Source organism: Cherax quadricarinatus, chromosome 13, assembly GCF_038502225.1.
Source record: "Cherax quadricarinatus isolate ZL_2023a chromosome 13, ASM3850222v1, whole genome shotgun sequence".
Taxonomy (NCBI): domain Eukaryota; kingdom Metazoa; phylum Arthropoda; class Malacostraca; order Decapoda; family Parastacidae; genus Cherax; species Cherax quadricarinatus.
The window spans coordinates 5,391,713-5,405,806 of record NC_091304.1 but is presented as its reverse complement, the minus strand read 5'-3'; the positions used below and the strand labels follow the sequence as shown (position 1 = coordinate 5,405,806).

At 37.5% G+C, this 14,094-nt stretch overlaps 1 protein-coding gene across 7 annotated transcripts in view; it reads right to left on the bottom strand.

The window, feature by feature from the left end:
- LOC128688680 (substance-K receptor) overlaps positions 1-14,094 on the bottom strand; it is a 185,545-nt gene that overhangs the window by 169,667 nt on the left and 1,784 nt on the right. For 3 of the 7 annotated variants that reach the window (XM_070084418.1, XM_053776643.2, XM_053776649.2), the window contains exon 1: positions 11,688-11,826. The exons of 1 other annotated variant lie outside the window; for it this stretch is intronic. The gene's annotated coding sequence lies outside the window, so the exon portion shown is untranslated. Of the gene's footprint in view, positions 1-10,563; positions 11,079-11,687; positions 11,827-14,094 lie in introns of those variants that run through there. 3 more of the 7 variants (XM_053776646.2, XM_053776648.2, XM_053776647.2) reach the window with 2 other exon arrangements.

Sequence of the window (14,094 nt, the reverse complement as noted above, 5' to 3'; positions counted from 1 at the left end):
TATATTTAGTTGGATTTAGCTAAATTAAATTGCGCTTGTTATAATAAGGTTAGGTAAGTTTTCTAAGGTTCTTTTGGTACAAAATTATTAATTTTTACGTTAACATAAATGAAAAAAAAATATTCAAATCTATAAGAGAATATTTTAGAAAGAACTTAATTTTAAATGAATTCTTGCTGATTGACCAATTTTATCTATTCGGCACATTATATATATATATATATATATATATATATATATATATATATATATATATATATATATATATATATATATATATATATATATATATATATATATATATATACAAGCCAGGGGAGATAGCCAGAAAATATTAACAAAAGGTCCGAAGTTCACAATTCACGCCTCGGCAATATGAGATCATTTCTTCCCCTAATTAGAGGAAGAAATTGAACCGAATGTGATTTATCACTGGCCTCATTAAGAATATAATTGATATCTGGTTACGGGATAACACTGACACCGGATACTTGTCAGTCAGTGACCGGTGTGTGTGTGTGTGCACTTTGTGGCACGCGAAAATTGCCGGTGTGCACCTCTGTTTTGGTGCACACTGCGCTTTAAGTTGCAGGTGTGCACGTCTATTTGTGCAAAACTGCGAAAAAACTGGGCAACCTGGTGCTATTCATTACCAGTAATGCGATACCTGTGGACCCTAGTAATGTGGTACCTGTGCACCCCAGTAATGTGGTACCTGTGCACCCCAGTAATGTGGTACCTGTGCACCCCAGTAATGTGGTACATTTGTGCTCAAGTAATGTGGCACCTGTGCACCCCAGTAATGTGGCACCTGTGCACCCCAGTAATGTGGTACTTGTGTACTCCAGTAATGTGGTACCTTTGGACTCTAGTAATGTGGTACTTGTGGACCCCATTAATGTGGTACCTGTGCACCCCAGTAATGAGGTACTTGTGTACCCTAGTAATGTGGTACCAGTGCACCCCAGTAATGTGGTACTTGTGTACCCAGTAATGTAATACCTGTATAATCCAGGAATGTGGTACTTGTGTACCCAAGTAATGTGGTACCTGTGCACCCCAGTAATGTGGTACCTGTGCACCCCAGTAATGTAATATCTGTGTACTCAAATAATGTGGTACTTGTGCACCCCAGTAATGTGGTACCTGTGCACCCCAGTAATGTGGTACCTTTGTACCATAGGAACAATAAACAAACACTAAACATATATAAAATAAACATACAATAAACATACATAGAATAAATATAGATGCAATAAACATACGATAAACATTTAATTGCATTAAACATACAATAAACATACGATAAACATACAATAAACATACAATAAACATACAATAAACTTACATTAAACTTACAATAAACTGTCCTCAGAATGTTTATTGTCGGATACGTCACTGAAGGAAACCTTTGGCCTTAGGATTAACAAATCCTCTCGTGGGCGAATTATTTTTTTTTGGGGGGGAGAGGGGGAACAAAATGTGAAAGTTCCACACGTGTGTTTATCCTTTATTATTTATTACATCCATGGATGAAGAGCTAAAACCGTAGGGGATCATATAACGCCTTGAAGAAGGGGAGGCAATCAGGTTCACTTGCTGAAAGGTGAGATCAAGTCCAGTTCCTCGAATCAAGAGCCCCCCGATCCTTTTACTAGTTTCAAGGAACCTCTGTTGATATGCCCTTTACCTTTACTAGGACATACCTAGTATGGGCCAATAGGCCTACTGCCGTGTTCCTTTTTTCTTTGTTCTTATGGAAGAAATCACAATAATCCCGTGATTGGAAAGTTGTAAATAACACAGTGGGAATATCACAGTGAAAATACCACAGTGAAAATACCACAGTGAAAATACCACAGTGAAAATACCACAGTGAAAATACCACAGTGAAAATACCAGTGAAAATACCACAGCGAAAATACCACAGCGAAAATACCACAGCGAAAATAGGAAAAACACCTGAGCGCTTTCATGTGCTTGCACACGTATCTTCCTCCGAAGATATGTGTGTAAACACATGAAATCTATCAGGTGTTTTTCCAATGTTCTTATGTGTATATTCGAGTCATTTTTCCATTTAATCCCGAGCAATCACACTCAGATGTGTCCAGCGAAAGTCAGGTCAGGTTAGATAAGATCTGTCAGGAAACATGACAAGTGTTTCTTAATATGGGTCTTAGTCATGTGATGAGCCGTTGGTCATCTGATCGAGGCCTTCCGCTGGCTTACCAGTCCATCCCTTTAAAAATTTTGGTGATTATAACTATTTTTGTTATACATGTATAAGTCCTCCAGCACAAGATAGTGTCGCCACACTGATAAATTTTAGGAATGTTATTGCATATCATTGACTGTGTAATGAGGAAACTCGCTAAATTGATAAGTGCAGAAAGTACACGATGAGAAAAAGAAAAGCAGAATAATAATAAACGTAACAAAATTACGTAAAGTATTGCTTGCCGCTATGTGTTGTCTCGTCCCGGAAAACCGAACCCGGGTCTTTATTGTTGTGTATTGTCTTTGTAAGTGAGATAGAGGCGCAGCATAAGGGTATTTATTATGGAAACGTTTCGCACACTGGGAGAAGTGTCAGTCTGATACAGAGAGTGAAAGAAGTATGTATAAGAGGGGCAAGGTTGGGTGTTGATTTTTGATGGTCGGGGTAATAATTTATCCAAACTAACCACGGAACGGGTGGGGCTGCAGTAAAATTCCCGCACCGGGATTTGTTTGGAATCCTGTTATTACAATTAGTTGAGTCAGTTTAGCCAAGCTCCTGAACACGTTAAACAGTGTTCTGAACTGCTGTATTGGACGTAGCAATTAACGCTGACTCCATCTACTTTCATCTTCGTAAATCAATTTTCTTAATGACCTACTTTGACTTCGTTGCACTTCATAAGGAGTCTATGAGACTCGTAGTTGACGATGTTGGTATTAAGGTTATCCCTAATTGATGTTTTCTTATGATTTTTCTAACGTTCAAAGTTCCTCTACGTTTCACCCACATAAACTTTGTAACATCCGTCGCATGGGAAAATGTAAACACCTTCGTAGGACTCAGTGAGTTTAGTGGATTTCTTCTTCACAGGGAAGTGACAGTAGCGGCATTCACTTCACACCTGGAGGAATGAGCCAGAGATGTTGCTAGCAGCATGGAAGTGCCTAATAAATATTAGGCGAGTGATCCCTTATTGCTGTGTTAATTATGTCTTTCCTATGGCTCTGAAGAATGGAAGAGGAGGAAAATGAAGCCGAATGAACACATAAATGTAAGAACACTCCTTCTCGAGGAACTAGGGGATGAGAATCCTTGTTTGCTCTCAGGAAGATGCCGGTTACCACACTGCTCTTGACTCTAAAATTACGGGTGTGAGCTAAAATATAATAAATATTTTTTTTTTTTTTTGCACAGCTTCCCCTAAACTTTAAAGGAAAGATTATCTGGGATCAGCAAAGCAGAGCATCCAGGAACGAGAGTCTATTGTCTTGCTTGACTTTTAGAGTAAATTTTGAAAGACGGTTCTATATTGTTGAGTTAGGATAACAGGCCATTAATACTGAGTATCAGTCATTTCATAGCTTCACCACGTCACACTCGTGGGTATGCAAATAACCCGCACATAAGAGAAATGAGCTTGCGACGACGTTTCAGTCCGACCGAGACGTCGTCGTAAGCTTCTCTCTCCTATTTGTTCCAGCCACGGCATTGTGCCTTTGTGTTCTTCGTGAGTATGACTGACTCTTACCGTTCTGCCTCTAGGAGCTCCATATACAAATTTCGCCATTAAAGGGTCAGCCCACAGCGACCCCAAATCAATATCTGTAAAAAAAAAAAAATCTCCGGAAGAATAGTAACTGAAATAGATACATAACCCTATAAGATCAGCAAAATCTTTGGCTGGTAGTGGAATACTGATGTCACCACAATGTTTTTACATTGTCAGAGGGTTGTGTTGTAAGCACCTTTGTAAATAACGAAGTCACATCGAAACCTGCAAGACTATTTTTTTTAGTTATTATCAGTTACCCAGTTAACAGGATCCCCTGCATTTCTACAGCGAATTATGCCTAATAGTTTCGAAAGTTGCTTAGCGAGGGCACCCACTACTTCGTAAGGAGCGCTACTGATCCCCGTGGAAATGTTTCTCGGTACAGTGTTAGGTTTATTTGTTATAGGGAGCCATTCATCCGTGTTGGTCTAGGGTTGCCGGGAATTAGATTAAGCTTCTTATCCTGTTCAGTCCATTTAAAAACCCGTCGGAAGTTAGCAAGAAATAACTTGCTGAGTTCCCGTAGTTTATAGTTAGGTAAGATCCCGCGATCTGGGAAATATCACCTTTCATGCCTAGCCACTGTCTGAAAATTTCCAGAGGGAAATTTGCACTTTTCCCCAGGCCATTCTTGATCCTCCTGGCTTTGGTGTAGCTAGCGCCAATATCCTGAGTGACCAGGCTTATCAACGAGGAGAACTGTCACCAGACCGGGCTGTTGGGATCATGTTCCCAAAACCATTAATAGGTAGACATATTTGCACCAATAATGCTAAATGAAAACCTGTTCCACACGTCTATAACCCAACCGGTGTTTACCTATTTAAATCGATTTCAATGAGTTCTCCCTTGAAGTTACAGTTTCTTACCCTCATTTTCACAATCTAACGTCATCCCATTGTTTCGTATTCTCACTCTGAATCATATTTTCAGCACCCTATTGATATCCTCTTCATCAAACTCTCTCATCCATTACTATCGACGGTTTCTGAGAGCATACGAGTTTAGCTCTTCATAAGGAATGTTTCCAATACTCGGGATTAGTTTAGTCTTCTTTCTGCTTGTATTGTTAGAAAATTGACGTCACAAGCTGACTTTAGGGAAGAGCTTCCTGATGTCTGTCTTCTGCTGATTCAAGCTCTTCTTACCTGTCTACAGTTTAAATGCTAATTGTCTCGGCTCTATACTTTTGCTCTAATTTTACTACAGTATGTAGACAGTGACGCGTAGATCCGGATCTACATATCGTTGTCTACGTAGTGATGGCCCCGTCAAATCTATCAAATGTCAACTTACCTCGGTCAGATGACCAAGAGCTCCAGCGGCGGGTCATCATATGACCAAGACCAGCGTCAGGAAACATTTGTCCCGTTTCCTGATAAATCTTACCTAACCTAACCTACCGACGGAAGACAACGTCTAACATGAGATCAGGTCCACTGCTAGAGACATTCAGGAAAGCTATTAGTCGTTCTCTTTGTTGAAAAAACTTATTATTATTATTATAATCAAAATGAAGCGCTAAGCCACAAGGGCTATACAGCGCATGAAAAAAAAAAAACTTAGATCGTTTATGATGATGCATCCAAGGTGACTTATCCAGATCTCTCGCCGTGGATCTACCCATACCATAGGTATGAAATTTCAGACTTAGTCCTGGACCATTATCAAGTCTCAACTTCATAATGTTCCTGGGAGGATGATTCGAAACGTTTCCTCATCTAACGAAGATGTTTGTGAATCGTTCGTGCCACTATATATGTATATAATATACATATGTCATGCCGAATAAGTAAAATTAGTCAATTAGCAAGAACTCATTTAAAATTAAGTCCTTTCTAAAAATTTCTCTTATACATTTATAGACATTTTTTCATATATGTTAATGTAAAAATTAATAATTTTGTTCCAAAAGAACTATTTAGTAAACTTATCTAACCTTATTATAACAAGCTCAATTTAATTTAGCCTAATCCAACTAAATATATTCTAGATTAGTTTACAATAATTTAATAATAAACAAACACATTGAAATATATTTTTTTTCTTTAGGTTTAGAATGATTTTTGCGACATTATTGCATACACAAATATTCGCTTGCCTTATTCGGCAAGAAGAGCGTTGCTATTTAAACTAAAATCGCAGTTTTACCTCTTCGTCTCGCCCTGAATGGGAAACGAACAGGAAATAATTTCAGAGTGCTCAAGGATCATACAGCGCTCACGTTTCTTCTAGGGACGACGTCTCCATGCTGGTGAAGGACTTTTGGTCCAGGGAATTAGACCTACCCTCTCCCCCTTCTCCTTTCCGGGATCAACCCCAGTTATCCCGTAAATATTTCAAGCCTTGAATATAACAATAATAATAATTCAGTAATGTCTTGCATTATATCAAATTCGATTACCTTCCATTCTTCGTGCACCGAATGTTCCTTGCGGGTTTGGCGCTTCTCATTCATTATTATTATTACAATTATTTTAATCTCACTATTATTATGTATGCCAATAGGAATAAAATATTAGTATAATTATTAATAATATTAATAAAAGAACAACTAACAGCAACAATAATATGCAAATAATAATTAAATTAATTCACTAGCACTAATATAATGATTTTTTAACAGTATTGACAAAATTCACACAGACTGAATGTCTAACAATCACAAGGTATAAAAGTGGTAAGTTATTGCAATGAGAGACGAATGCGCATTGTCAAGCTAAATTATTTTACTAGACAAATGGGGATACGTGGTAGTGTGTTGCTGCCCTATTCTGCGTTCTAGTTATACAGCATGAACAAACGCTAGCTATGTTTACCCTGTCGTGGTTACATAGTGGAAGCAAAAGCTAGCTATGTTTTCCCTGTCGTGGTTACACAGTGGAAGCAAAAGCTAGCTATGTTTACCCTGTCGTGGTAACATAGTGGAAGCAAAAGCTAGCTATGTTTTCCCTGTCGTGGTTACATAGTGGAAGCAAAAGCTAGCTATGTTTACCCTGTCGTGGTTACATAGTGGAAGCAAAAGCTAGCTGTGTTTTCCCTGTCGTGGTTACACAGTGGAAGCAAAAGCTAGCTATGTTTACCCTGTCGTGGTAACATAGTGGAAGCAAAAGCTAGCTATGTTTTCCCTGTCGTGGTTACATAGTGGAAACAAGGACTAGCTATGCTTTCCCTGTCGTGGTTACATAGTGGAAGCAAAAGCTAGCTGTGTTTTCCCTGTCGTAGTTACATAGTGGAAACAAAGACTAGCTATGTTTTCTCCGTCGTGGTTATATAGTGGAAACAAATACTAGCTAAGTTTTCCCTGTTGTATTCTCTCGCGCAGGATGGACATCTCGCATCAAGTGTTAGAATCTGTCAGGCTGAGGGCAGTGAGGGTATCGTCGGGTAAATTCACTAGGTTTCAGCAGCTACTGAAGCTTCGGAAGTTACTTTACTCATACCTTTAGATAACATTTCTCAAAACAGTCTATCTTATACACAGAATTGAACTAATGAAGATTTCTTCATCGTTATCACTTAACGAGGGCAAAAATAATTCTCCTTTCTCCCTCTCTTTCTCTTTCTATCCCTCTTTACTGCAATAACTCAGCTAAAAAAAAGCTAAACATCACATAGTTTACAAATACTGAGAGGTATACATTAACTGGTGGCGAGCCGGTGTCATACAGTCATAATGAGCCTTGGTGTAGTAGCTGACAACCTTTGAGCCCAGTTAAGCAACTTAAGCACCACGAAATCAATACACAGTCACTCAGAATAAGTTTAAGATCGCAAAACGAATGATAAGATCATGCTGAGATCACATTTACATATATTCAAAGCAGCATTTAGAATCATTAAGATAACATTTAGGCTGAATGATGACGCTAAATGTCAGCGTAAATGTTAGCGCTATGCTAACATTTACGCACATTGAGATTACTTACACGCTCACTAAGCTACCATTTACGTACACTGAGATCACATGATTGCTTAAAGATGCAGAGAAGGTAAATCAATTTGCATTTACAGACTACTGACTGTAAATCACCTATTATTATTATTATTATTATTATTATTATAATTATTATTATTATTACGAATTTATACAAGGGGAGAACAAAACCTGTTGGAATCATTCAGCGTCTGAGGGAACAGGATTCAGTTCGATTCATTCCACGACAGGGAAAGGATGTAATGGTCATTCCATGCATCGTCAACCTTTCACCTGAATCTCGTGAAGGAATTAAACCCTCATCACAAGTGTAAGAAAAAAAAAAGGGTAAAACTGAGAATTTAAAAACTGTCGAGTCCCGAGAGATCGATGGAATCTGAAAATCGAACGCAGTGTTCCAGACCAAAATCGGAGATTATCGCTCTGTGTAATTGTTATTGACATTTGCCACTGAATTAAACAGTCAATAATTGCTGGCCCACTTTGGTGTAGCTTGTTATATGTACCTGTAAATTGCCTGAAACACCTGTAATTGTTATGAGGGGTCGCAGTTGTTCTACCGCAGTTGTTTTAATGTTATAAGCATTATCGGAGTTATTACGATGTTATCATTTTTTTAGCAATATCGTATATAATAATGTTATTTTTGCATTGTTAGAAATAACGTTGAAAGTAATGGCATGATGTTATGTGTTTGAGTAGTAATAATAGTAATAGTTGTGGTAGCTAATAACGGTAGTAGATAGTAGTACTAGTGATGGTAGCGGTAGTAATAGTAGTAGATAGTAGCAGTAGTGGTTATAACAGGAATAATAGCAGTAGATAGTAGTAGATAGTAGCAGTAGTGGTTATAACAGGAATAATAGCAGTAGATAGTAGTAGTAGTAGAAGTTGTGGTAACAGTAATAAAAGTGGTAGTAATTGTGGTAACAGTAATAATAGTGGTAGTAGTTGTGGTAACAGTAATAATAGTGGTAGTAATTGTGGTAACAGTAATAATAGTGGCAGTAGTTGTGGTAACAGTAATAATAGTGGTAGTAGTTGTGGTAACAGTAATAATAGTGGTAGTTGTGGTAACAGTAATAATAGTGGTAGTAGTTGTGGTAACAGTAATAATAGTGGTAGTAGTTGTGGTAACAGTAATAATAGTGGTAGTAGTTGTGGTAACAGTAATAACAGTGGTAGTAGTTGTGGTAACAGTAATAATAGTGGCAGTAGTTGTGGTAACAGTAATAACAGTGGTAGTAGTTGTGGTAACAGCAATAACAGTGGTAGTAGTTGTGGTAACAGTAATAACAGTGGTAGTAGTTGTGGTAACAGCAATAACAGTGGTAGTAGTTGTGGTAACAGTAATAATAATGGTAGTAGTTGTGGTAACAGTAATAATAGTGGTAGTAGTGTTAATAGCAGTAGTTGTGTTAATAGCAGTAGTAGGTATACATAAATAACCCGCACACAGGAGACAGAAATTTACTACGACCTTTCGGTCCGACCTGGACCATAAGCCAGTCACAAGGGTGTCTAGTTAATGGCCAAAAGTAGGACCGAAACGTCGTCATTCGCTTCAGTCCTGGCTATCTGTGTATTCCAGCCGCCACGGAATTGCGCTGTTTTATTCTTTAATAGTAGCAATAGTAAGAGTAATACTAGTAGTAGTCGTAATAATAATAGTAGTAGTAAGGAGTACTAGTAATAGTTGTGCTAATAGAAATAATAGCTGGAGCAGTTGTGTAACTAGTAATAGTAGTATAAGTTGCGCTAATAGTAATAATAGTAGTAACTGTGGTAACAGTAATAGTGGTAGTAGCCGTGGTAACAGTAGTAATAGTAGTGATAGTTGTAAAAGTGAAAATAGTAATATAATAGGAGTAGTATAAGTATGGATAGTAGTAATAATTTGTAGAAATAATAGTAGAGGTAATTACGGCAATAGTGCTCAGAGTAGTAGTAGTAGGGCTATTTGTAATAGTAGTAGCAGTAATAACTGTCGCAATAACAATAATAGCACTAGCAATATATTGGTAATAGCAAAAACGGGAATCCCATAAACACCTCTAGCAGCGAGACTAGCACGGCTGTAATTAGTACAACTAATAGCAATGGGAAATTTGACACGTACGGGTCATACAACTAGTAGAAGTGGTAGTAATACTAGCAATAGCAGTAACAAGAATAGTGCCGCATAACTTATAGTAACAGCAGAACATGCTATTAGCAGGATTGTCATGAGTGTCAATAATAGCTGAACTAGCAGTTATAGCAGCAGCAGTAGGACAATATGACCGATGATTCCAGCAGTATTAGTAATAACAATATCAGTAATAGCAGTGCTAACAATAGCAATATTAGTAATAGTAATAGTAAAAAAGTATTAGTAATAGTATTAATAATAACATTATCAATAATAGCAGATTCAGTAATATCAGTTTTAGAAAGAGTATTAGTAATAGCATTATTAATAATAGGACTATTAGTAATAGTAGTTTATTAATAGCAGTATTAGTAATAGGACTATCAGTAATAGCAATTTATTAACAGCAGTATTAGTAATTCAGTTATAAATAAGAGCATTTGTAAAAGCAAAGTTAATAGCAGTAATGTTAATAATATTAGTGCTAATAATAACAGTATTTGTAACGGCAGTAATAATAATAATAGCAGCATTTGTAATAGCAGTAATAGTAACAATGTTAGTAATAACAGAATTAATAACAGCAGTATTCGCTAAAGCACTATTAGCAGAAGCAGTATTAGTAATAGCAGTATTTTTGTTACCAGTAACGTCAGTGTTATCAGCAGCAGAATCAGTAATAAGGATAATGCCATAATAACGTCATTTAACGTACTTACCACTTTCAATATGACGTCTTCCTCATACCCTTTTTTTTTTAAGTATCAACCAGATTAGGATTCAAACCTTAAATTCTCTTGCTCTTCTTTCTTCCTCGGAAATTTCTCTTTCTTCTTCTTCTTCTTCTTCTTCTTCTTCTTCTCTCTCTACTTAATTACCTTCTATCAACACTTACCATCATCTTCAAGGTATGTTTGTTCTTTCGTTTATTTCTGATTATTTCTCGTTATATCTTCAGAATCATTTATCATTTCATTCACACTAAATAACATCTTTTTCTCACCGTCACTGTAAACACGGAGTCGTAAACAACGTTCCCGTAAACAATGTTTCAGCGGAATATTTCTTTCTAAGTTTCGTTTTCGGTATATAATAATGGTTCTCTGATTATATTTCGCTTTTTCCTAGGGCGTAATTTTTGAAGCACTACGAAACAAAGTGATGATGATGATGATGATGATGATGATGATAAAAATAATAATAATTGTAATAATAATGTAATTCGTCTTTGCAAAGGAAATTATAAAATAATTCTCGTCTTTGTAAACAAATTGTATAAAAAATTAATTCGATACTCATATGTATGTATGTATGTGTGTATGTATGTATGTATGTATGTATGTATGTATGTATATATGTATGTATGTATATATGTATGTATGTATGTATATATGTATGTATGTATGTATATATGTATGTATATATGTATGTATATATGTATGTATGTATGTATGTATATATGTATGTATGTATGTTAAATGTATATATGTATGTATGTATGTATGTATGTATGTATGTATGTATGTATGTATGTATGTATATATGTATGTATATATGTATGTATTTATGTATGTATGTATGTTATATGTATCAAGAAAGAAAGAAATTAAACGCGAGTAAATTTTGAGATAATTGATATAAAGATAAATATGATAACCGAGAGAGAGAGAGAGACAGACGGTGAGAGAGAGAGACAGAGACGATGAGAGAGAAAGAGAGAGAGAGAAGGAGAGATAGAGAGAGAGAGAGAGAGCAAAAGTATGAGCGAGAGAGAGAGAGAGAGAGCAAAAGTATGAGCGAGAGTAAGACGCACGCCACTGGTAACTGACTGAACGCGACCTACCCAGAGCCAGGTGCGAGGTTCAACTAACTTCGCCAGTTCGCTAAGCTGACTGGCCTGGCTGGCTGGCTGCCTCCCGACCCACGGAGCTGCCAGCGATCACTACTGGTGTTTGTGAGGTGTGTGGGGGTGTGTGTGGGGGTGTTTGGTGGTGTGTGGGGGTTCTGTGGTGGTGTGTGGAGGTGTGGTTTATGTATGTGGGGGTGTGGTACTGTGTGGGGGATCTGTGGTGGTGTGGTGTGTATGTGTGTGTGTGCGTGTGCGTGTGTGTGTGTACTCACCTAATTGCAGTTGCAGGGGTAGAGACTCAGCTCCTGGCCCAGCCTCTTCACTGACCGCTACTGGGTCCTCCCTCTTCCTTTTCCATGAGCTTTATCATACCTCGTCTTAAAACTATGTATGGTTCCTGCCTCCACTACATCGCTTGCCAGACTATTCCACTTCCTAACAACTCTGTGGCTGAAGAAATACTTCCTAGCATCATTTTGACTCATCTGAATTTTCAGATTCCAATTGTGACCCTCTGTTTCTGTATCCCATCTCTGGAACATCCTCTCTCTGTCTACCTTGTCTATTCCACGCAGTATTTCGTATGTCATTATCATGTCTCCCCTGACCCTCCTATCCTCCAGTGTCGTGTGTGTGTGTGTGTGTGTGTGTGTGTGTGTGTGTGTGTGTGTGTGTGTGTGTGTGTGTGTGTGTGTAGGTGGGTGGGTGTTGGTGTATTGTGATTTTTGTATTAGTATCCTTTTCTTCCTCTTTCTCTTCCTCCTCCTCCTCCTCCTCTTCCTCTTCCTCCTCCTCTTCTTCCTCCTCCTCTTCCTCCTCCTCCTATAAAAATCAACATCTTGAATTTAATTTGACATATATATCTTATGACGGTGTTCGTGCAACGAGACACGGCTTTGATCTTGTTCCTTCTGAACAAATCGTCTACAATTTTCCCTATTTTTTCTATATTGCCTCTGATATTTACTAAGCTGAACCAATTATAATTTTTTTGCCCTTTTAAATATCCATATTTTCAATTATTTATGCCGAAATATTAAAAAAAAATGTAAATGCATAAAACCTATCACCTTCAGCCTCTGAGAATCCTCAATAACGAGACCCAATTCTCCTTAATTGCCTCGCAAAGAACTTCGATCCTCTTCTCTTACCCGTGAGTTTCGCATAAAATAGAAAACACGCTTCAGATGCCACAATTATGAGGAGGAGCCAGATAATCTGGCTGACATATGAGCAAACTAAGTGAAGGATCAGAATGCTTATCACTATTCAGACGTCATTGCTAATCACTTATTAAAGGATTAGATGTTTTATTGTGTCGTATCCATTGTTCTCAAGAAGTTTAAGTGTCGCTTTTGTTCAGTTATAACAACTATGCTTCTCCTACTAATATTACTATCACTACTAATATTATTTCTGTCACTATTACTTCTGCTATTACTTCTATTACTTCTGCTATTACTTCTGCTACTAATATTTCTACCGCTAGTACTTTTACTATTACTGGGCACTAAACAAAAAGTTTAATGCCCAAAGAAGTTGTTTATGTGAGTACAGTGGAAAAAAATAAACATGTTAGAAGATAATTAAGAGGAAAATCTAGTCAGAAAAAACTTCGAAGACTGTAGTATACAAGAGAGTGAATTAAGATGCAGGAAAAAAATAGGCAAATATCAGAAAAGAGAGAAATCATTAAAAAAAATATCAGTGATCATGTGTTCTTTTTCTTAGCTATGATCAAGAACTCGACAGGGAAAGTACTGCAATGGATCAGGGAATACTTGACAGGAAGGAAACAACGAGTGTTGGTACATGCTGAAGTGTCGGAGTGGGCGCCTATGTCGAGTGGGGTTCCACAAGGGTCAGTCCTAGGTCCGGTGCTGTTTCTTGTATTCGTGAATGACATGGTGGAAGGAATAGATTCAGAAGTGTTAATGTTCGCTGATGATGTGAAACTGATGAGGAGAATACAAGTGGGAGAGGATCAGTTAAGATTACAAGGGGATCTGAACAGACTACAAGTCTGGTCTGAGAAATGGCTTCTGGAGTTAAACCCCAGTAAGTGTAAGGTCATGAAGATTGGGGAAAGACACAGAAGACCGCAGGCGGCTTACAGGTTAGGAAATCAAAAGCTGCAAACGTCATTTAAAGGAAAGGATCTTGGGGTAAGCATTATAACGAACATGTCCCCTGACGAACACATCAGTCAAATAACTGCTGTAGCATATGAGTGATTGGCAAACCTGAGATTGGCGTTTAGACATCTGAAAAAAGGAGTCATTCACGACATTGTACACCGTGTACTTCAGGCTATAATGGAATTTGCATCGCTCGTACAGAACCCACACCTAGTCAAACATGTCACGAAATTGGAGAAAGTGCAAAAATTTGCAACACGATT